The 22,745-nt window shown below is 38.3% G+C and overlaps 1 long non-coding RNA gene across 1 annotated transcript in view; it reads left to right on the top strand.

Annotated features, from left to right (window-relative positions):
- The window catches only part of LOC129516841 (uncharacterized), a 37,158-nt gene that overhangs the window by 11,526 nt on the left and 2,887 nt on the right, over nt 1–22,745 (top strand). Inside the window, exon 2 of the long non-coding RNA XR_008665880.1 lies at nt 19,248–19,371. This is a non-coding gene — a long non-coding RNA (uncharacterized LOC129516841). The remainder of the gene's footprint in view (nt 1–19,247; nt 19,372–22,745) is intronic.

Genomic DNA, 22,745 nt, shown 5'->3' with positions numbered 1-22,745 from the left:
CAGTAAAGCATGCAACTCTTGATCTCAGGGTTGTGGATTTGAGCTCCATGTTGGGTGTAGAGATTACTTAAAAATAAAATCTTTTTAAAAAGTCACTAAACAGGGCAGCCCAGGTGGCTCAGTGGTTTAGCGCTGCCTTCATCCCAGGGCGTGATCCTGGAGACCTGGGATCGAGTCCCACATCGGGCTCCCTACATGGAGCCTGCTTCTCCCTCTGCCTGTGTCTCTGCCTCTCTTTCTCTCTGTGTCTCTCATGAATGGATGAATAAAATCTTTAAAAAAAAAAAGTCACTAAACAGTAAAAACTACAATAAGCAGTTAACATCAATAATTCCTAGGGAATGGAGAGTTAATATAATCTTATCACCCAAGGTCTATATTTACATTAAGGTCCACTCCTAGTGTTGTACATTCTATGACTTTTGACAAAAGTATAATGACATGTAGCTTCTATTATAATATCATACAGAATAGCTCCACTGCCCTAAAAATTTTCTGTGCTCAAAAAAATTTTTTTTTCTGTGCTCTGTCTATTCATCTCTTCTTCCCCCTCTAACCTATGATAACCACTCTTCTTTTTAATGTATCCGTAGTTTTGCCTTTTCCAGAATGTTATATATGTGGAATCATATAGTATGTAGCCATTTCAGATTAACTTCTTCCACTTACAAATATGTATCAAAAGTTCCCCTATATCTTTTCATGGATTGATAACTCATTTCTTTTTAGCACTAAATAATATTCCATTTTCTGGATGTACCACAGTTTATTTATTCACCTCCTAAAGGAAATCTTGGTTGCTTCCAAGTTTTGGCAATTATGAATAAAGCTGATACAAACATTTGAATGCAAATTCTTGTGTGAACATAGCTTTCCTTTTTATTTTTTTAAAAGATTTATTTATTTTAGAGAGAGAGAAAATTGGGGAGGAGAGGCAGAGAGAGAGGGAAAAAGAGAATCCCAAGCAGATTCCCCACTGTGCAGGGAGCCCGATGCAAGGCTTGATTCCATGAACCTGAGATCATGACCTGAGCTAAAATCAAGAGTCCAACACTTAAAATGACTGAGACAGCCAGATACCCCAACATAGGCTTTCAACTCCTTTGGATAAAACCAAAGAGCATAATTGCTAGATTGTATGTTAAGACTGCATTGTGGGGGCAGCTGGGTGGCTCAGTTGGTTAAGCAGCTGACTCTTGGTTTCAGCTCAGGTCATGATCTCAGGGTCCTGGGATTGAGCCCCACATTGGAGTCTTTGGAGCTCTCTAAACTGTTCCATTGATCTATTTGTTATTTTGCCAATACCACCCTGTGTTGATTACTACAGTTTTATAGCAAGTCTTTATGTCAGACAATGTCAGTCTTTTGACTTTTTCTCCTCAATATTGTATTGGCTGTTCTGAGTCACTTAACTCTCCATATGAACTTTACAATCGTTCATTGATACTCTCAAAATACCTCAGTAGGATTTTTATTGGGATTGCATTGCATCGATGCATCAAGTTGTGAAGAACTGACATCTTGATAATATTGAGCCTTTCTATCCATAAATATGAAATATCTGTCCATTTATTTCATTTTTAAATTTCTTTCACCTGAGATTATAGTTTTCTTCAAATAGGTCTTGTACATATTATGTTGGATTTATACCTAATTATTTCATCTGGGGGGATGCTGATGTAAATGGTAATGCTTTTAATTTCAAATTGTACTTGTTCATTATTGGTATATAGGAAGGTGATTTACTTTTGTATATTAATGTTGTATTCCATAGCTTTGCTATAATTGCTTTTTCATTCCAGAAGGTGTTTTTGTCTGTTCTTTCTAATTTTCTACATAAGTAATCATGTAGTCTGTGAACAAAGACAGTTTTATTTCTTTAATCTGTATACCTTTTACTTCCTTTTCTTGTCTTATTGCATTAGGTAGGCCTTTCATTACGGGGTTGAAAAGGAGTAGTGAGAAGGAATATCTTTGCCTTGTTCATGATCTTAGCAGGAAAGCTTCTAGTTTTTCACCATTAAATATGACATTAGCTTAGGTGTTCTGTAGATTTCTTAACCAAGTTGAAGGTGTTCCCCTTTATTCCTAGTTTGCTGAGAGTTTTTGTCATGAATGGATGTTAGATTTTGTCAAATGTTATATCTATGATATGATCGTATGATTTTTCCTCTTAGCCTATTGACATGATAGATTACATTAATTGGTTTTCAAAGGTGAATCAATCAGCCTTGCATATCTGGAGTAGATTTCACTTTAGTTGTGGCATATCATTTTTTTATACATTGTTGAATTTGATTTGCTAATATCTTATTGAAGATTTTTATATCTATGCTCATGAGATATTTTAGCCTGTAATTTTCTTTTCTTGTGATATCTTTGTCTGGTTTTGGTATTAGAGTAGTTCTGACCTCATAGAAGGAGATAAGTATTCCCTCTGATTCTGTACTTTGAAAGAGATTGTAGAGAATTGGTATAACTTTTTTTCTTAGGTGTTAGGATTCACTACAAAGTCCATCTGGGCAGGTAATGGTTTTTCAAAGATTATACCAAAAGCAAAATAATGAAAAAATAGACAAATTGGACTATTATGTGTCAAAGGACACTATCAAGAATGAGAGAAAATATTTATAAATCATATATTGGATAAGTATCTAATATGCAGAATATATAAAGGACTCTTATAACTCAGCTAAGAAAGATAAATAACCCAATTTTTTAAAATGGCAAAAAGAAAAAAAAATGGCAAAAAGATCTAAGTAGACATCTATCCAAAGAAGATATAAACAAATGATCAACAAGCAGGGAACCTGGGTGGCTCAGTGGTTGAGCATCTGCCTTTGGCTCAGGTCATGATCCTGGGGTCCTGGGATCGAGTCCCACATCAGGCTCCCCACAAGGAGCCTGCTTCTCCCTCTGCCTATGTCTCTGCCTCTCTCTGAGTGTCTCTCATGAATAAATAAATAAAATCTTTAAAAACATGACCAACAAGCATAAGAAAATGTGCTCAGCATCATTATTCATCAGGGAAATGCAAATCAAAACCATAATGAGATACTACTTTGTACCCACTAGGACAGCTATAAAAAAAAAGTAACAAACTCAAAATTAAGAATGAAACTACCCTATGATCCAGAAAATGCACTCCTATTTACCTAAAGAATACCAGAACAGTCATTCAAAGGACATATACACCCCTATATTTATTCCATATTATTTATAATAACCAGACGATGGAAGCAGCCCAAATATCCATCGACAGATAAATGGATAAAGATGTGGTGTGTATATATGCAATGGAATATTATTCAGCTATAAAAAGAACAAATTCTTGCCATTTGTAACAACATGGCAGTATCTAGAGAGCAGAATTTTTTAAAGATTGATTTATTTATTTATTTATTTATTTATTTATTTATTTATTTATGAGAGAGAGGCAGAGACACAGGAGGAGGGAGAGGCAGGTTCTATGCCTGGAGCCCAACGCAGGACTCAATCCCGGGACTCCAGGATCCCGCCCTGGGCCATAGGCAGGCGCTAAACTGCTTGCTGAGCCACCCAGGGATCCCCTAGAGAGCTGAATGTTAAGCAAATTAAGGCAGAGAAAGACAATTACCCTATGATTTCACTCATGTGGAATTTCAGAAACAAAACAAATGAACAAAGGAAAAAAGGAAACAAATCAAAAAACAGATTCTTAAATATAGTGAACAGATGATTTTCAGTAGGGTAGGGGTGGGGGGGATGGGTGAAATTGGAGGGGATTGACTACACTTACCATAATGAACACTGATAACTATATGGAACTGTTCTGTCACTGTTTGGAACCTGAAACTAATATAACACTGTATGTTAACTACACTAGAATTAAAATTAAAAATTAAAAAGACACTTTAACAAGTGTTGGTGAGAATATGGAGAAACTGGATATGTCATACATAGTTGGAATGCAAAATTGTGGTGTCTCTTTGAAAAACCATTTAGCAGTTCTTCAAAATGTTAAACAGACACAATTACCATATGACCCAACAATTCCACACCTAGTATGTATCTGAGGGAACTGAAATGTTCACAGTAAAATTTGTGCATGAATTTTCACAATGGCACTATTTATAATAGCCAAAAAATGGAAACAAACCATATGTACTTTAGCTGATGAATCAATAAGATGCAGTATAGCCATACAATGGAATATTGTTCAGCCAAAAAAGGAATGAAGTACTACATACATGCTACTACTTGAATGAGCTTTGAAAACATATACTAAGTGAAGGAAGCCAGTAATGAAATTCCTCATATCGTATGATTCCATTTACATGAAATGTCCAGAATAGACAATAGAGGAAAAAGGAGATGAGTAGTTTCCTAATAATGGGGTAACTGTTAATGGGAATAGGGTTTCTTTTTGGGGTGATGAAAATGTTCAGAAATGAGATTGTGATGATGGTCCCACAACATAGTGAAAATACTAAAACCATGAAAATGTATACTTTAAAAAGGTAAATTTGGGATGCCTTGGTAGCTTAGTTAAGCATCTGACTCTTGCTTTTTGGCTCAGGTCATGATCTCCTGAGTTGTGGGATCAAGCCATGAATCAGGCTCCATGCTCAGTGGGGAGTCTGCTTAAAGATTCACTCCTTCTGTCTCTCCCCACCACTTTTTCTCTAAACTAAATAAATTTTAGGGCACTTGGATGGCAGAGTTGGTTAAGCATCGAACTCTTTGTTTTAGTTCTGCTCATGATCTCAGGGTCATGAGATTGAGCCCTGCATCAGGCTCTGCACTTGGAAGAGTCTGCTTGAGATTTTCTCCCTCTCCCTCTGCCCCTCCTAATTGTGCTCTCTCTCTCTAAAAATAAATAAATAAATCTTTAAAAATAAAATAAATAAATCTTTGAAAAAATAAAATAAAATGATGAATTTTATGTCACATGAAGTATATCTCAATTTTTTAAGTGTTATAAGGGAGAAAAATAGCCTGGCAGGGGTTACAATTTCTGGAGAAGAAGCTAACATATGAAAAATTAGAAAGTATAAGCCTCTATTCAATTCTTGTGTTTTCTTTAATATTTTTAAAACTTTGTAGTTGTTTCAGATGTACAACATAGTGATTTGACAGTTATATACATTACAGTGTCTTCACATGGTTAGTTGTATTATCTGTCACCATAAAAAGTTATTACAATTTTATTGACTTTATTCTCTATGCTGTACTTCTTATTTCCATGATTTACTTATTTTATAATTGGAATTTTATAGATTTCATAACTGTAGATTTTGAAATTTTATAACTGGAATCCTCATCACCTATTTCACCCATCCTCCTCTATTATCTTGCCCTTTGGCAACCACCAGTTTGTTCTCTATGTTTATGAGTCTGCTTCTGTTTTTTTTTTGTTTGTTTGTTTCTTTATTCATTTGTTTGTTTTGTTTTTAGATTCCCCACATAAGTGAAATCACACAGTATTGGTCTTTCTCTGACTTACTTCACTTAGCAGAATACTCTCTATGTCTTTCCATGTTGTTGTGAATGGAAACATTTCACCGTTTTTCATGGCTGAGTAATTCCACTGCATGTGTGTGTGTGTGTGTGTGTGTGTGTGTGTGTGTGTATGCTCTAGGCTTTCTATTGTTTCCGTTGATCTCTGTGTCCGTTTTTGTGCCAGTACCATAGTGCTTTATCATAGTTTTGTAGTGTATCTTGAAATCTGGGATTATGATAACCCCAGCTTTGTTCTCTCTCAAGATTGCTTTGGCTTTTCAGGGTCTTTTGTGGTTCCATACAAATTGTAGGATTCTTTGCCTTGTTCTATGAAAAATGCTATTGGTATTTAATTAAGGACTCCACTGAATCTGTAGATTGCTTGTGGTAGTATGGACATTTTAACAATATTAGTTATTGCAATCCATGGCATGTATATCTTTCTATTTGTTTTTATTGCCTTCAATTTTTTTTTATCATTGTCTTCTGGTTTTCAGAGTACATATCTTTTACCTCTTTGTTTAAATTTATTGCTAGGTATTTAATTCTTTTTGATGTAATTGCAAGTGTAAATAGTTTTTAATTTCTTTTTCTGCTGCTTTGTTAGTGTATACAGAAACATAACTAATTTCTGTATATTAATTTTGTGTCATACAATTTTATTGAATTCATTTATTACTTCTAATAGTTTTTTGGTGGGGTCTTTAGGATTTTCTACACCTATAACACAAATCTTATTGTGCATGATGTTGCCCCAAAGGTCCCTTAACCCACCCTACTTTAAAATATATATGACATATATAAATATAAATATAAATATAAATATAAATATAAATATAAATATAAATATAAATATAAATATAAATATATATTTAAGAAAGAGAGAGAGAGAGAGAACATCAGCACAAGCAGGGGGAGGCAGAGGGAGAAACAGACTCCCCACTGAGTAGGAGCCCAATGTGGGGCTCTATCCGAGGATCCTGGAATCATAACCTGAACTGAAGGCAGATGCCTAACTGACTAAGCCACCCAGGTGCCCCAACCTACCCTACTCTTTAAATTTTTTATAAATTATTTTTACTCCTTAGCTTGAGTGTTTCCACTTCTGTGTTGTCCAGATCGTATTCTTTTGCATCCTCTAATCTGCTATTGATTTTCTGTAGTGTATTTTTCATTTCAGTTATTGTATTATTCATTGCTGAATGTTTCTTTTTAATGTTTTCTATCTCTGTTGAAATTCTCACTGAGCTCATCTACTCTCAAGTCCAGTGAGCATTTTATGACCATTACTTTGAACTCTTTATCAAATAAATTACTTATCTCCATTTTATTTAGTTGTTTTTCAGAGTCTTTTCTTGTTCTTTCATTTGGAACATATTCCTTCAATTCCTCATTTTCTCTGACTCTCTGTGCTTTTTCTGTGTATTAGGTTGGTCAGCAATGTTTCCTGGTTTTGAAAGTGGTGGCCTTCTGTAGAAGGCATTCTGTTGTGCCCAGTAGCTCAATCCCCCAGGTAACCAGAACCCAGCATTCCATGGGTATCCCCTCTGTGGGCTATGTGCACCCTCCTATTGTGACTGGGCCATGAATACTGTGAGCACAGTGGTGGGCAGGGCTGACCCAGCCCAGTTGACTGCAATGACCAGTTGTGACTACTGTGGGTGCACTGGTGAACAGGGCTGGCCTCTGGCATGGCTGGCTGAGAAGCCTGGCTGTAGCTGCTGCATTTGTGCTGGTGGGTAGGTCTGCTTCCCCAACCTAGGGCAAGTAGTGCTTTGGAGGGCCATTGGTCCTGGCCAGGGCTGTTTGCTAGGTATGGCAGGGGGGTAATTGCTTTTGGTGGACACCAGTTCTGACCAAAGCTGTCTGCCATGTGTAGTATGGTAGGAGCTGCTTTGGAGGGGAGGCTGCCAGGTTTGGATGTGACTAGTTCACAGGGGAACACCCAGGACAGGGTGAGTGGTGTTCTCAAGGTAAATGGAGAATGTCAGAACTGACCAGCTAGCTGAAGAATAGTAGTAAAAATGGTGCCTACCAGCACTTCTTTCCTGGAAAGTTTGCACAGATTTCTGCCCCTTCACCACAAGCCTTAAAATTAGTCCATAAATCTCCTTCACATAAAACCCCAGTATTTTTTTTAAAAGATTTTATTTATTTATTTGAGAGAGAGAATGAGAGAAAGCACAAGTGTGGGAAAGGATAAAGGGAGAGAGAACCAGACTGCCTGCTGAGCAGGGAGTCCAATGTGGGGCTCAACCCCAGGACCCTGGGATCATGAAACCCAGGCACTTTTCAAACTGCTGCCTTTGTGCTAGATCTCAGACCAAGCGATATAGTGTATTGGCCCTTTAATAAGAATAGAGTCTCAGCTTTCTGTAGCTCCCCAGGTCTCCTGGACATATGCCCTACTGATTTTCAAAGCCAGATACTGTGGGGCCTTGTCTTCCCCAGGATGGAGAGGTGTCCAATTTGGGCCTTGATCCCCTGGCTCCTCTTGGAGGACCTCTGTATCTATGATATCCCTCCCATTTGGGGGTCACTGGACTTCCAGGAGGTGTGGGTCCTGACCCCATCTCCACCCCTGCTACCTTTCTTGATGTGGCTTTTTCTTTATTTTTAGCTGTAAAAGAGCTCTTCTACCAATCTTAAGGTTGTTTTCAGAGTGAATTGCATTTTATGTAGTTGTAGCATCAGTGTTTCTGTGGGAGGATATAAGCTCAGGATCCTCATATTCTGCCATCTTCCTCATCCTCCCATTTCTATTCTTAATTGTGGCTTCCTCTAAAAATTGCATTTTAAGTTCATTTAAATGGCTACAATGAATGGGTAGATATTCAGAAGGTGATAAGACTTGAGCCAGGTCTTGAAGAATGGGTAGTATTTGGGATCTGCTGAGATAAGGGGAATGGTATTTTTCCAGGAAAAGACACTAGCAAAGCAGATGCAGCAAGTTGAGAATGGATGCTGGAGACAGTGAAGAAAGCTGTCTCTACAGAAAACTACTAATTATCTGAGTAGCAGTGACAAAATCAAGAGTATAGAATGGGTCTAAATCATGGGAAACTGGAGAATAAGAGGGAAACTCTCTTGAGTCTGAAAGTAATAGAAAGTGTGTGTATTTATTTTCTAAAGAAAAAGACAGGTGTACCTGAGTAGCACAGTTAATTAAGCCTCTGACTCTTAGTTTTGGCTCAGGCCCTGGTCTTGGGGTCTTGAGATCGAGCCCTGTATCAGGCTCTGCACTCAGTGCAGAGTCTACTTGAGATTCTCTCTCCCTCTCCTGCCCCTCCCACTCTCTCTTTCATAAGTAAATAAATCTTTTAAAAAAACAAAAAACAATTCATATTTCTGGAACACTGGAAAATTAGTCTGACAACAGTTACAAGATAAATTTAAAAAGAATTCAGGCATGAGATAATTCAAGCCTGAACTAGAAAAACAGTCGTAAGAATAGGAATAGGGAGATGTAAAAGCTTTTTGTTTCCAAGATAGAAAGAAAGAATATTTGGAAATAAATTGTTAGTGATGAAGAAAAGAACCAAGGGAAAATGAATCATCAGACAATTAGGTACATTGAGAGAAAAATGGAAATTGAAAAAAATGACAACTTACAGAAATAGGATGATATTGAGATAACCACAGTTAGTAAATAAAATTCCAGTTGGATAGTAGAGCTAGAGAAGCATAATCAGGAGATCTTCAGTTTAAAATTCTTCAGTATTGGGTGCCTGGGTGTCTCCTTAGGTTAAGTATCTGCCTTCAGATCAGATCATGATCCCACAGTCCTGGGATAGAGCCCCGCCCACATAGAGCCTGAGCTGAACCCCCCATGTGGCTCACTGCCCGGTAGGGAGCCTGCTTCTCCCTCTCCCTCTGCCACTCCCCCTGCTTGTGTTCCCTCACTTTCTCTCTCTCTCATAAGTAAATAAAAAAAAAACACAAATATATATATATATATATATATATATATATATTAAAGTCTTCAGTATTATTGAAGCAATGATTCCCCCCCCCCCAAATGAACATATAATGCTATCAAAGGACTTTCATTAACCTGGGGACATTCTCCAATGTAAGAAAAGGAGGAATAGGGCAGCCCCTGTGCCTCAGCAGTTTAGCGCCACCTTCAGCCCAGGGCGTGATCCTGGAGACCTGGAATAGAGTCCCACGTCGGGCTCCCTGCATGGAGTCCGCTTCTCCCTCTGCCTGTGTCTCTGTCTCTGTCTCTGTCTCTGTCTCTCTCTCTCTCTGTTTCTAATAAATAAATGGTCTTTGGGAAAATTTGTCAATCTCTTCATGCTTCACTTTCTCATTTTATAAAATGGGGATAATAAAAGGGCTGATATAATAACAGCTCAATAGCTATTGATTTGGGGTGGGGAGGTTAAAGAACAAGTTTATTTTCTCACAGTTGTGGAGGCTAGCAGTCCAAAATCAAGGCATCATCTCATTTAATTTCTGGTGAAGGCTCTCTTTCTGGCTTGCAGGTGGCTACCTTGTGGCTTTGTTTTCATATGTGCACATAGAGAGTTCTTTGTCACCTCATTCTGTCTCTCTTTTTTCCAAATATTTTTATTGTGTTAAAATACCCACAACATAGGGATACCTGGGTGGCTCAGCAGTTGAGTAGATGTCTGCCTTTGGCTCAGGTCGTGATCCTGGAGTCCCGGCATGGAGTTCTGCACCAGGCTCCCTGAATGAATCCTGCTTCTCCCTCTGCTTATGTCTCTGCCTCTCTGTGTGTGTGTGTGTCTCTCATGAATAAATAAATAAAATCTTTAAAAATAATACACATAACATTAAATTTACCATCTAAACCATCTTTAAGTTTACAGCTCAGCAATATTAAATACTTTTATAGTGTCACACAACCATCACTTCCATCTAATCCCATGATTCTTTTCATCTTATAAAACTGAAACTCTATGCACATTTTCTAGTAACTCCTCATTCCATCTTCTCCCCCTAGTTGCTGGCAACCACCATTCTACTTTGTTCTACTCTGCTGTTCTACTGTTTGTGTGTGCGTGTGTGTGTGTGACTGTCTTATTTTACTTAGTGTAATACCCTCCATGCTCATCCATGTGGTAGCATATGCCAGAATTTCCTTCCTGTTTAAGACTGAATAATATTCCACTGTATATATGTATCACATTTTGCTTATCCATTCATCTGTCAATAAACACAAGTTGCTTCCACATTTTGGCTGTTTTGAGTAATGCTACTATGAACATGGGTATGCAAATATCTGCTTGAGAACCTGTTTGCAATTATTTTGGGTATACACCTAGAAATGGAATTACTGGATCATATGATAATTCTAGTTTAATTTTTTTGAGAAACCATCATACTATTTGCACAGTAGCTGTACTATTTTACATTTTTGCCAACAATGCACACGGGTCCCAGTTTCTCTAAATCTTTACCAACACTTGTTTTCTCTCTTTCTCTTGTTTTATAGTAGCTGTCTTACTAGGTAGGAGGTGATATCTCATTGTAGTTTTGATTTGCATTTCCCTAAGGATTAGTGATGTTGAGCATCTTTTGATATGCTTATGACCATTGGTATATCTTCTTTGAAGAAATGTCTGTTCAAGTTCTTTGCTAATTTTTTTAATTTTTATTTATTCATGAGAGACACAGAGAGTCAGAGACACAGGCAGAGGGAGAAGCAGGCTCCCCACGGGAAGCCTGAGGCAGGACTTGATCCCAGGATCGCGAATCATGACCTGAGCTGAAAGCAGATGATCAACCACTGAGCCACCCAGGCGTCCCTCTGCCAATTTTTGAGCCAAGTATTTTTGGGTTTTTGTTATTGAGTTTTAGGAGTTTTCTACATACTCTGGATATTAAAATATATAACTTGCAAATATTTCCTCCCATTCTGCGAGGTGCCTTTTTTGTTAAAAGTGTCTTTTGATGTGGAGTTTTTAATTCTGAATATAGTCCAATTTCTATTTTTTCACTTTTGTTGCCTTTGCTTTTGGTGTCATATCCAAGAAATCATGTGAAATCCTATGTCATAAAGCTTTTCTCCTGTGTTTGTTATATCATTATAACAAATTCTCTTTACGACCTTCTTTAATGAACTATGATAATCAAGCATTCATTCAATATTTGCACAAGTCACAAAATATTTCACTAATTATTAGTAGTTACCCTTAGTAGTGGCTTTATCACAGATGTTATGTCAATGATCATACAAAGGCACATTGAGCTTAAGAGCTTTTCCTAGAACAGTAATTCTCAACTTTTTGGCCTCTGGATCCCTTTACACTCCCCCAAATTATTGAGGGCACCAAAGGGCTTTTGTTATGTGGATCATAGCTATCTTATTTACCTTATTAGAAGTTAAAACGTGTTTTTAAAATGCTTGTTTGGGGGCAGCCCTGGTGGCTCAGTGGTTTAGTGCCACCTTCAGCCCAGGGCCTGATCCTGGGGACCTGGGATCGATTCCCACATTGGGCTCCGTGCATGGAGCTTGTTTCTCCCTCTGCCTGTGTCTCTGCCTCTCTCTCTCTCTCTCTCTCTCTCTCTCTCGTTTGTTTGGGATGCCTGGGTGACTCAGCGGTTGGGCATCTGCCTTCAGCTCAGGGAGTGATCCTGGGGTCCTGGGATCAAGTCCCACATCAGGCTCTCTCTGTGGAGCTACTTCTCCCTCTGCCTATGTCTCTGCCATTCTCTCTCTGTGTCTTTCATGAATAAATGAATAAAATCTCTTAAAAAATAAAATAAAATGTTTGTTTAAAACAACAGTGATACATTCATTACATATTACCATACATAACATTTTATTAAAAATATTATATTTTCCAAAACACAAAAATGTAGTGAGAAGAGGGGCATTGTTTTATATTTTCAATTCTCTTTAATATCTAACTTAATAAAAGATAGCTGGATCCCCGTATCTGTTTCCCATTCTATCATTGCAATATGTTGTTTAAGCTGAAGTTTATAAAGAAAATCCAGCCTGACATAGATATGTTGTGTAAAAGTGAAGAGCATTTTAATAACATTTTGGGGTAGTTGAGTATATTTTTCTTTGTTACAATACTCAACAGTAATAGTTTTTTTAAAGATTTTATTTATTTACTTATTTGAGAGAGAGAGAGAGAGTCTAGGGGCAGGGGAGGAGCACAGGAAGAGGGAAAAGCAGACTCCATGCCAAGTGTGTTCCATGTGGAGCTTAATTCCAAGATCCTGAGATCATAACCTGAGCTGAAATCAAGAGTCAGATGCTTAACTGACTGAGCCACCCAGGTGCCCAATAAGTGATAGTTTCTTAAAAAGCTAGTTACAATATGGTATATATTTAGTGGTTTATCTTACCCTTTAATAGATCTTTAACCCAGGCATGATTTTGTAACATTATGCTTTAGGCATTTGGAAAGTAGTTCACTGAGTTATGTAGATCTTCCTAATGTTGGCACATTTCATCACACTTTATTTAAAATATCATATTTGTTAACATACCACCAATCTCATCAGAAATTCTCTATGTTTTCGGAAGCTTGCAGTCTGACAATGGTGGCTACAAATTTCCCAAAATTCTAATTTTTGTCTGAAAGTTGAATTTTATCATTGGTAACAAATATTCAATATTTGTTCAAATATAACAACAACAATATTGGTAAATTATTTTCTTAGAAGTTGCAGGCTTACTTTACATTTTCAGAAAAATGTCTGCCAAATTTTCAAGTCTAAAAAACCATAGTTTGTTTTTAACATGTTCTTTCAAAGCAAGATGAGGTTTCATTTTTAAAAGTGGCTAGTTCACGGGCACCTGAGTGGCTCATTCATTTAGGCGTCTGCCTTAGGCTCAGGTCATGATACCAGGGTCCTGGGATGAAGCCCTGCATCAGGCTCCCAGCTCGCTGAGGAACCTGCTTCTCCCTTTCCCTCTGCGACTCCCACTGCTTGTACACGCGCGTGCTCTCTCTCTCTCAAACAAAAATTTTTTAAATTAATTAATTAATTAATTATGATAGTCAGAGAGAGAGAGAGAGAGGCAGAGACACAGGCAGAGGGAGAAGCAGGCTCCATGCACCGGGAGCCCGACGTGGGATTCGATCCCGGGTCTCCAGGATCGCGCCCTGGGCCAAAGGCAGGCGCCAAACCGCTGCGCCACCCAGGGATCCCAACAAAAATTTTTTTTTAAAGTGGCTTCTTCAGCATACAATTCTTTTTTTTAGATTTTATTTATTTATTCATGAGATAGAGAGAGAGAGAGAGAGAGAGAGAGAGAGAGAGAGAGAGAGAAAGAGAGAGAGAGAGAGAGAGGCAGAGGGAGAAGCAGGCTCCATGCAGGGAACCTGATGCAGGACTTGATCCTAAGGTCTCCAGGATCATGCTCTGGGCTGAAAGCAGCGCTAAACCGCTGAGCCACCCAGGCTGTCCTCAGCATACGATTCAAACAATCACATATGCTTTTCCTCAATACAACCATTATACTTCTCTATGCAGAAGTTCTTTATGTATATTTCCTATTTTTGTCACACAAAACATTAAAAATATGTGTATTCAAGGGATGAAATATAATATAAAAGGTAATAATTTTTACTGTTTCATTAAAGACTTTTTTTTTAAGATTTTATTTATTTATTCATGAGAGACACACACACAGAGAGAGAGAGAGGCAGAGACACAGGCAGAGGGAGAAGCAGGCTCCATGCAGGGAGCCGGATGTGGGACTCATCCCAGGTCTCCAGGATCACACCCTGGGCTGAAGGTGGCGCTAAACCACTGAGCCATCTGGGCTGCCTTCATCAAAGACTTCTTAAATAAAACTTTTTTTTTTTTTCCTGCAAATGTGTGGTGGTGGAGGATATAGTAACTACTAGCAATTTGGTACAACGGCCTTGATTCATGCTAAAGCACTTACAATTTAACCCATCATTGATTTTGTATGATCAGTGCAAATGTGAACATACTGGGAAAGTCAGATAAGGCTATAATATTATTAAGAGAATGTTTTTGACTTCCTGGACCCTCTGAGGTATTTTGGGGGGATCTGAGGACCACACTTCGAGAACTGATGATCTAGAATGTGAGCAGTATAAAAGCAGTGTTTCCTTTGTTTACTCTTATATTTTCAACACTGTTCTATCTAGAACAGTGCCTAGCACACAGTAGGTGATTAACAAATATTTCCTAAGTGGATTAATAAAACAAAAATAAATGGGAGATGCTTTATAGAAAGCAGAATAATAATTTAGGATGTATTGCTAACATGTGCCACAAAATAGTATAAAAATCTAGTTTCAGGGATCCCTGGGTGGCGCAGCAGTTTAGCGCCTGCCTTTGGCCCAGGGCGCGATCCTGGAGACCCAGGATCGAATCCCACATCGGGCTCCCGGTGCATGGAGCCTGCTTCTCCCTCTGCCTATGTCTCTGCCTCTCTCTCTCTCTCTCTCTCTCTGTGTGTGTGTGACTATCATAAATAAATTAAAAAAATTTAAAAAAAAAATCTAGTTTCATTATTACCATTTTCTTTCATAAAGAGCCCATTGACTACTAAATTATGAACAAAAAGACTAAAGGATGTATGTGAAGGAAGAGGTGTGAAATGTACCAGAATCAGAATAAATGCAATTTTTTTTCCCTCAGAAGCCCAGAGCCTTCCGAGATCTTCTAGCCTAATTCCTTCATTTTTGCAATGAGAAAACGTAGCAGCCTGGGAGGCTCAATGACTAGCCCAAAGTCTTAGAGTTAGCGTCAGGACTAAAATACAGGACTTTTACTTTTTTTCTTACGTATAGAAATGCTGGCCAAAATAATAGCTTCTGGTGGAGTACCTTGCTCCTCCTCCAAACAGCTCAGGCTGGAGACAGGCAAAGACTGCCTGGGGAGTCAGGCTAACCCCAGGTAACTGTGAAGAGGAAAAGATTCAGGCTCTGAGAAGTAAGCCAAGGGAGCCTGATCCCTAAACGGAGGGCCTTGGAGCCATACTGGATAGTAACATGGGTTGGGCCAGAGACTGAAAAGGCCCCAACGGAGAAGAATGGCTTTGGTATTTTCCAGCAGGGAGCTATTGGTGTTTTCTATGAACTGTCCTGCACTTTTCAAGCTGTTTACCATCCCTGCCCTCCACCCACCAAATGCCAGTGAATTCCAACTCACTGTGACAACTGAAAATGCCCTGCTCATTTTCAAATGCCCACTAGAGGGTCTGTATCACCCCTGATTACTCTGACTACCATTTATCGCATATGTACTAATAAACACTTGCAGATGGATATGATGGGACACAGTTTGGAGATGTTTCTCTTCCTCACAGGCTTTTTGTTTCTCCTCCCCCACCACCAGTCCTCCCCCCTACACCCACTGAATCGATAGCATTCATGCCTCCAGGACGAAGGTAAACATAGCTAAGAACAAACAAGACAACTAAATTTCTGAATGGGGGTTTTTGTTGTTGTTTAGTTTTCAAAGTGAGTGACTTTTATTTTTCTCTGACATTATACAATCAATTTCTACAAAATTTTAAGATCTCCAGAGAAAATCGGAATGGAATTTTAAAATCAAAGCTGAAACAGTAGGCTTTTTATTATAACAGAGGTTTCTTAAAGGAGGAAACATAGGATTTTTTTTTTTTTTTAAGTTTTAAATCAGTTTGAGGTTGGAGAACTCAGGGGAGATTGTTTACACCATAAGCCGATGAGTTAGGAGGTATGACGTTGTCCATGAGAAGAAAACAAAAGTTCAATCTGCTGGATGGAGCAGAGAATGTGAAGGTTTGTTACTATAATTTAGATGCAGACGGTGCCTCAGAAAGGATCGTACCTCCCATTTGTTCTGAGTCAGCTGAGAGGACAGGAAATTTCCTAGAGGGAGACAGGAAGGACTTCAAAGCAGAGAGGATCTTCACCTTGCTTCCAGCAGGCCTCACCGAGAGGGCCCCTGTTCACCATCCTGCTGAGGCAGAGTGACCCAGGCACTCTATCCACCCTCCAGGATGCTGAGCATCCAACAGTTGTCTCCTGTTGGAGATACAGCACATGAGCAGCACATAAGTGGCAGGATGGGAGGGACCTTGAGGCCAGGAGGGGGATGCAGACATGGGGTAGGGGAGAAAGGAGCTGACAACCAAAGACTAGAGGCCACTGCTTATCCCGGCAGATCCTGGTCCAGGTGACTCTGAGGTCAGTACAACAAACAAATTCCCAGAAAAGGAGAAAGGAAGATAGAGGGGCAAATTCCTGGACTGACCAAGTTTAAAAGTAAAAAATTGCAAAGTTTATGGAAAAAGGTCAAGTTCTGGGCTCCTAAGTGAAAGAGGGCTTAGGAACTAAGTACAGTAATAAAGACTTCAAGATTGCAGGAAATTCATCCTTAATGCAGTAGTGAATACTTACACCTTCTTTGCTTAAGCCCTTTAAATTTGCAGAAGGCACTTAGATGCCAAATATCGGCTGTTTGTTTAGGGTTTGTTGTTTGTGTGGCTTTGATGACTTGACAAACAAGTGCTCATTTTATTCTCTGTGATTGGAAATACCACTGAGGTAGCTCCTAACTATATAAAAGAGGCTGAAGATTGGTTAATTTTGTTGTTATCAATGGATGAGATATTTCAGCTGGAATCTGTCCATTTTAAAAATCAGTGGAATATTTGCCCTCTTTTGTACAAACTAGTTTTAAAATCAGCTGCCACTCAAAATAGACTTTAAAACAAAGACTAACAAGAGACAGAAAGGCATTACATAATGATAAAGGGATCAATTCAACACAAGTACAAGATACAGGGGCGCCTGGGTGGATCAGTAGGTTAAGCCTCTACCTAAATGCGTGATCTGAAGACATACAGCATCTAGAAGAAAACATATGTAGTAATCTCTTTGACATTAACCTTAGCAACATTCTTCTAAATATGTCTCCTTAGGCAAGGGAAACAAAAGCGAAAACAACAATAATAACAACAACAAACTATGGGGACTACACCAAAATAAAAAGCTTTAGCAGAGTAAGGAAACCATCAGAAAAATGAAAAGGTAACCTACTAAATGACAGAAGATACTCACAAATGAAATCTTTGATAAGGGGTTTATATACAAAGTATTTAAAGAACTTATATAGCGCAAGACCAAAACAAAATAACCCCAAAATCAACCTAAATAAAAAATGGGCAAACAAGGGCACCTGAGCGGCTCAGTCTATTAAGTGACTGCCTTCAGCTCAGGTCATGATCTCAGAGTTCAGGGATCCAGCCTCGTGTTCAGCTCCCTGCTCAACAGGCTTTGTTTTCCTTTCTTCCTCCCCACCCCACCTTCCTCCCCTGCTTGTGCATACTCGCTCTCTCTCAAATAAATAAAATCTTTTTTTTTTTAATGGCAGAGGACCTGAATAGACTTTTCCCAAAGAAGACATATAGATGGTTACCAGGTACATAAAAAGATGCTCAACATCAGTAATCGTTAGGTAAATGCAGGGGAAAAAATGTGAGATATCACCTTACACCTGTCAGAATGGCTAGTATCAAAAAGAGAAAAAATAACAGTGTTGATGAGGATGTGGAAAAAAGAGAACTCTCATGCATTGTTGATGGGAATGTAAATACAGTGGTTTCACTGTAGAAAACAGTATGGAGGTTGCTTGATATAAAAAATAGAAATACCATATGATCCAGTAATTCCACTACTGGACACCTATCCAAAGAAACAAACACTAATTTGAGAAGATATATACATCCTTATGTTTATTGCAGCATTATTTACAATGGCCAAGATATGGAAGCAACCCAAGTGTCCAACAGTAGTTGAATGGATAAAGAAGAGGTGGTATATACACGCAATGGAATATTACTCAGTCATTAAAAAAAGAGTGAAATCTTGGGGCACCTGGGTGGTGTAGTTAGTTGAGCATCTGACTCTTGGTTTCAGGTCAGGTCGTGATCTCAGGGTTATGAGATCAAGCCCTAAATCAGGCTCTGACTCAGTGTGGAGTCCCCTTGAGTTTCTCTGCCTCTCTCCCTCACAAGTGCATGTGCTCTCTCTCAAGTAAATCTAAAAAAAGAGTGAAATCTTCCCATTCACAACAACATGGATGGGTCTAGAGGGTATGATGCTAAGTAAAATAAATCAGTTAGAGGAAGACAAATACCACATGATTTCATTACATGTGGAATCTAAAACACAAAACAAATGAATAAGCAAAGCAGAAAAGACCCATAAATGCAGAGACAAATTGGTTATTGCCAGAGGGGAGAAGGGTAGGAGGATAGGCAAAATCCTAGGTGAGGGGGATTTGGCAAAATCCTAGGTGAAGGGGATTTGGAAGTACAGGTTTCCAGTTATGGAGTAAATAAGTCACAGGAATGAAAAGTACAGCATAGAGAATATAGTCTCAATGGTATTGTAATAGTACTGTATGGTGACAGAGGGTAGCTGCCCTCGTAAGCAAAGCATATAGGGTTGTAGAATCAACATGTTGTACACCTGAAACTTATGTAATACTATATGTCAACAATACTTCAATAAAAAATAGAATTTAAAAATAAGAAAAATAAATATTAACTATCACTAAGAAAACAAGGTTTCACACCTTGTAGAGGTTTTTACATTTAGATGTCATTAACATTCAGATGTTAAATTTGGTATACATATCCAGTGTACAGACTCAGCTTGCCTGTGGAGATGACCAAAATGGGCATTTTTATCTTACTGCATGCACTCATTCCAAGTAAACCTCAAGTTGATTTCCTTGTTTTGATACTGGTAAGAAGCTTATGTTTTACATTAGTAAATTTTGCCTTTCTCTCTTTCTCTTTCCAGAAAAGAAGAGAATTTCAGCTTGTTCTCAAAGAATACCAAAATAGTCTAAGAAAGAAAAAAAAAGTCTTAAGCTCTCATAAGCACATAATCAGATCTTACCATCTTTCATGGGGCCTATTGTTTGGTAAGTTGTATTTTATGTTCCAAAAGAGCGAAGTGGCAGTATTCTAATACACTTCAAGTTTTGCAACAAAGTCCTGTAAAATTTCATGTTCTCATCATTAAATACGTGTTTTTTTTAAGTGCGCCTTATGTCTAAGTGATAAAACAAAGAAATGTGCTGAAGTTAGTCTATTTTATTACATACCTGACACCTTTTGTGGTTGAATTTGATTACTTGATTCATGAAAAAAATTTGCAAGCTTGGCTTTCTGGTCATTTTTGATAGCCTGTGGTTCATTCTGTTGCTTAGGAGCTTTGCATTCTGCTTTTTATTTGTTGATTTGTTTTACTTTTCAATGAAAAGAAGTTGGTATCTCTAATGCTATCTATGCTTTAGTTAAGCAAAGAATCAAGAGAACATTTCTTAGTCTTCTTAATCATATTAATGTTCTCTCTGGTGAAGATGACTGAGGCCTGAATGGAGAGAGAGTTGTGAATTTAAAATTTCTTTTCTTCTTTTGATCACTCTGTTCTGTAAGTAACATAGGAAACATAAAAACAAAATTCTGAGAACTAACTTCTAAAGCTCAACTTTTAGAAACCAAGAAAAAACATGACTTAAAAACTGAGTATTAGTCACTGAGCATGCCAAGCAACGTATTTCTTACTCTTGTAACTACTTTTTCAAACAGGTTAAAAACTGATAAGAAGCTCTTGGGAAACTCTCATCAGTCATTGCAAAAAATAGGTTAACCCATCCTAATCTGGCAAAGACTTAAAAGGCCTAAATTCCTAAAAGCATTAGGGGATATATATATTTTTTCTATTTGCTAAGTATTCTGAGTAAGAGTCATTTTTGTTACAACAAATTCAGAGTTAAAATATCTTTTTATTCATGTGATATGTTCTGTGAGCACATTTGCAGCCTATAAAAGAGAAGGTTACTTAAGCTGACTCTGCAGAACATTGCAGGAAGTGTTGATTAGAATTTGCACATTTGTTCTGAGTTTGTGAATCCCAAACAGGTTTGCTAAGAGAGAAGCAGTGGCTTTTTCACAACTGCTCAGCTCTAGATTATGGCTACCTTTGTGTGTTTCCTATGTAGTGAGAGCTGAAATATTTCACAAAAGCTTTTTCTGCATAGGCTTTATCCATCATGTCTCAAAAATCTTAGTAGTTATACATTCCAGTTATACTTTAATGAATCAGCATGACTAATCTGTTCAAAGGTGCTTTTCTTTTCAGCTGACAACACATTCTAGAAAAAAATATTGAGGGGGCACCTGGATGGCTCAGTCAGTTGTGCACGGGCTCTTGGATCCGGCTCAGGTCATGATTTCAGGAGCGAGATCAAGTCCCAGGCCTGGGTCCACACTTAGTGGGGATTCTGAAGATTCTCTTCTTTTTGCCCCCACTCACACATGCTTTCTCTCCCTCTCTCTCTCAAATAAACAAATCTTTAAAAAAAAGAAAAAAAGAATATTGAGAGACTGAAAGAGGAAGACAGTTTATTTTAAAAAAGGATATGGGGGAAAAAAAAAGGAGATAGGGGATCCCTGGGTGGCTCAGTGGTTTAGTGCCTGCCTTTGGCCCAGGGCCTGATCCTGGAGTACCAGGATTGAGTCCCACATCAGGCTCCCTGCTTCTCCCTCTGCCTGTGTTTCTGCTTCTCTCTCTGTGTCTCTCATTAATAAATAAATAAAATCTTTTTAAAAAATAAAATAAAATAATTAAAAAGGAGATAAAGAGAGCCATTTATAGGGTTCAGTGTTTCTTAAAGACCTTGAGTTTATTTACTTTCATGAGTCTCTTCCTTAAGAACTGTGTATTCTTGGGCAGCCCCTGTGGCTTAGTGATTTAGTGCCGCCTTCAGCCCAGAGCATGATCCTGGAGACCCAGGATCGAGTCCCACATCAGGCTACCTGCATGGGGCCTGCTTCTCCCTGTGTGTGTGTGTGTGTGTGTGTGTGTGTGTGTGTCTAATTTAAAAAAAAAAAGAACTGTGTATTCTTTAGTTATATTTAAGGATGGGAGAGACAAGTTAATAAAGGGAAATTGTCATCACTCCTACCAACTCACTCTATACCATATTCAGAATATCTCAGTGGGATGGTTTCTAAGGCTATACCTCACCTTTAACAGAAATATGCATAAGACAGGGAAAGACAAAAATCACTATGGTGGCTTAATCATTACAGAAGGCTTCCAGAAATAATATTTCAAATTGTCCCCTTGGTACCCTTGAGATTTTACATCTTGGGACAAGGTTGCAGATGACCCTTCCTTGAGAGAAGGGTCACTGTGAAAGGGGAGGTGGGTAGGAGAACTTGCAAAATGTTTTTGTGGATAGATCAGTTTTAGGAAAAAGGACAAATGAAAGTTGAGGATCTGGAAATAAAATTTCTCCTGACAACAGTGCTCCTTGGAAAGTATTCACATACTTGTGAGTGTTTCTATAACTCAGGTTAAAGACTATTATCTTTTTTTTTTTTTTTTTTTTTAGATTTTATTTACTTATTTGAGAGTGAGAGAGAGCACAAGCAGGGGAGGGGCAGAGAGAGAGGGAGAAGCAGGCAACTCTCTGAGCAGGGAGCCTGATGTGGGACTCCATCCCAGGACCCTAGGATCATGACCTGAACCGATGGCAGATGCTTAACCAACTGAACCACCCAGGCACCCAAAGACTACTGTCCTAAATAATCCCAGTAGGGAAGAAAAAGGTATTTTAAAACACCAAGAGTGACTGCAGAGGCACTCCCTTACAGAGCCCAAAATATGAAATGATGGATAGATGTGTACATTTACATAAATACTAGAGAGCAGCGTGACCCTTGAATAATAAAACTGGGAAAAGCAGAATCCATGATGAACTTAGAGATGTGAAAAATACTTTTAAAAAGAGGAGGGGTGGTGGTGATTGAGGGCCCTTGTAAGGTCATGTTCATAGCAAGAACAAAACCATAAAGACTGAGGAAAGATGATGTAATGTTAAAAGATAATAGAGAAAGCAGAACTAAACAATGCCTCTTTTTCTCCATTCTTCTCTCAGTAATTATCTTCATATGAAAAGGGTAAAAAAGTAATGGTAGGAGGGACCATAAATGCAACGAAGGTAAGAAACAGTTAAGTTAATTGAATTATTTTAATGAGTTTGTTTTTATGCCCAGATAAATTGTGTCCTGAGATATTTAGAGAACTTGTAGTTGTAATCATGTAACCACAGTTAACAATATTAGAAAATAATCTTAGAAATAGAAAGTCAGCATAGATTCACTAAGAATCAATGCTGTCAGGGACGCCTGGTGGCTTAGTGGTTGTGCATCTGCCTTTGGCTGAGGACGTGATTCCAGAGTCCCAGGATTGAGTCTCACTTTGGGCTTCCTTTAGGGAGCCTGC

The sequence above is a fragment of the Nyctereutes procyonoides genome, unplaced genomic scaffold (genome assembly GCF_905146905.1).
Source record: "Nyctereutes procyonoides isolate TBG_1078 unplaced genomic scaffold, NYPRO_anot_genome, whole genome shotgun sequence".
Classification (NCBI taxonomy): domain Eukaryota; kingdom Metazoa; phylum Chordata; class Mammalia; order Carnivora; family Canidae; genus Nyctereutes; species Nyctereutes procyonoides.
Note: the sequence above shows the minus strand (reverse complement) of the source record. Positions and strands in the feature narration are given on the sequence as shown.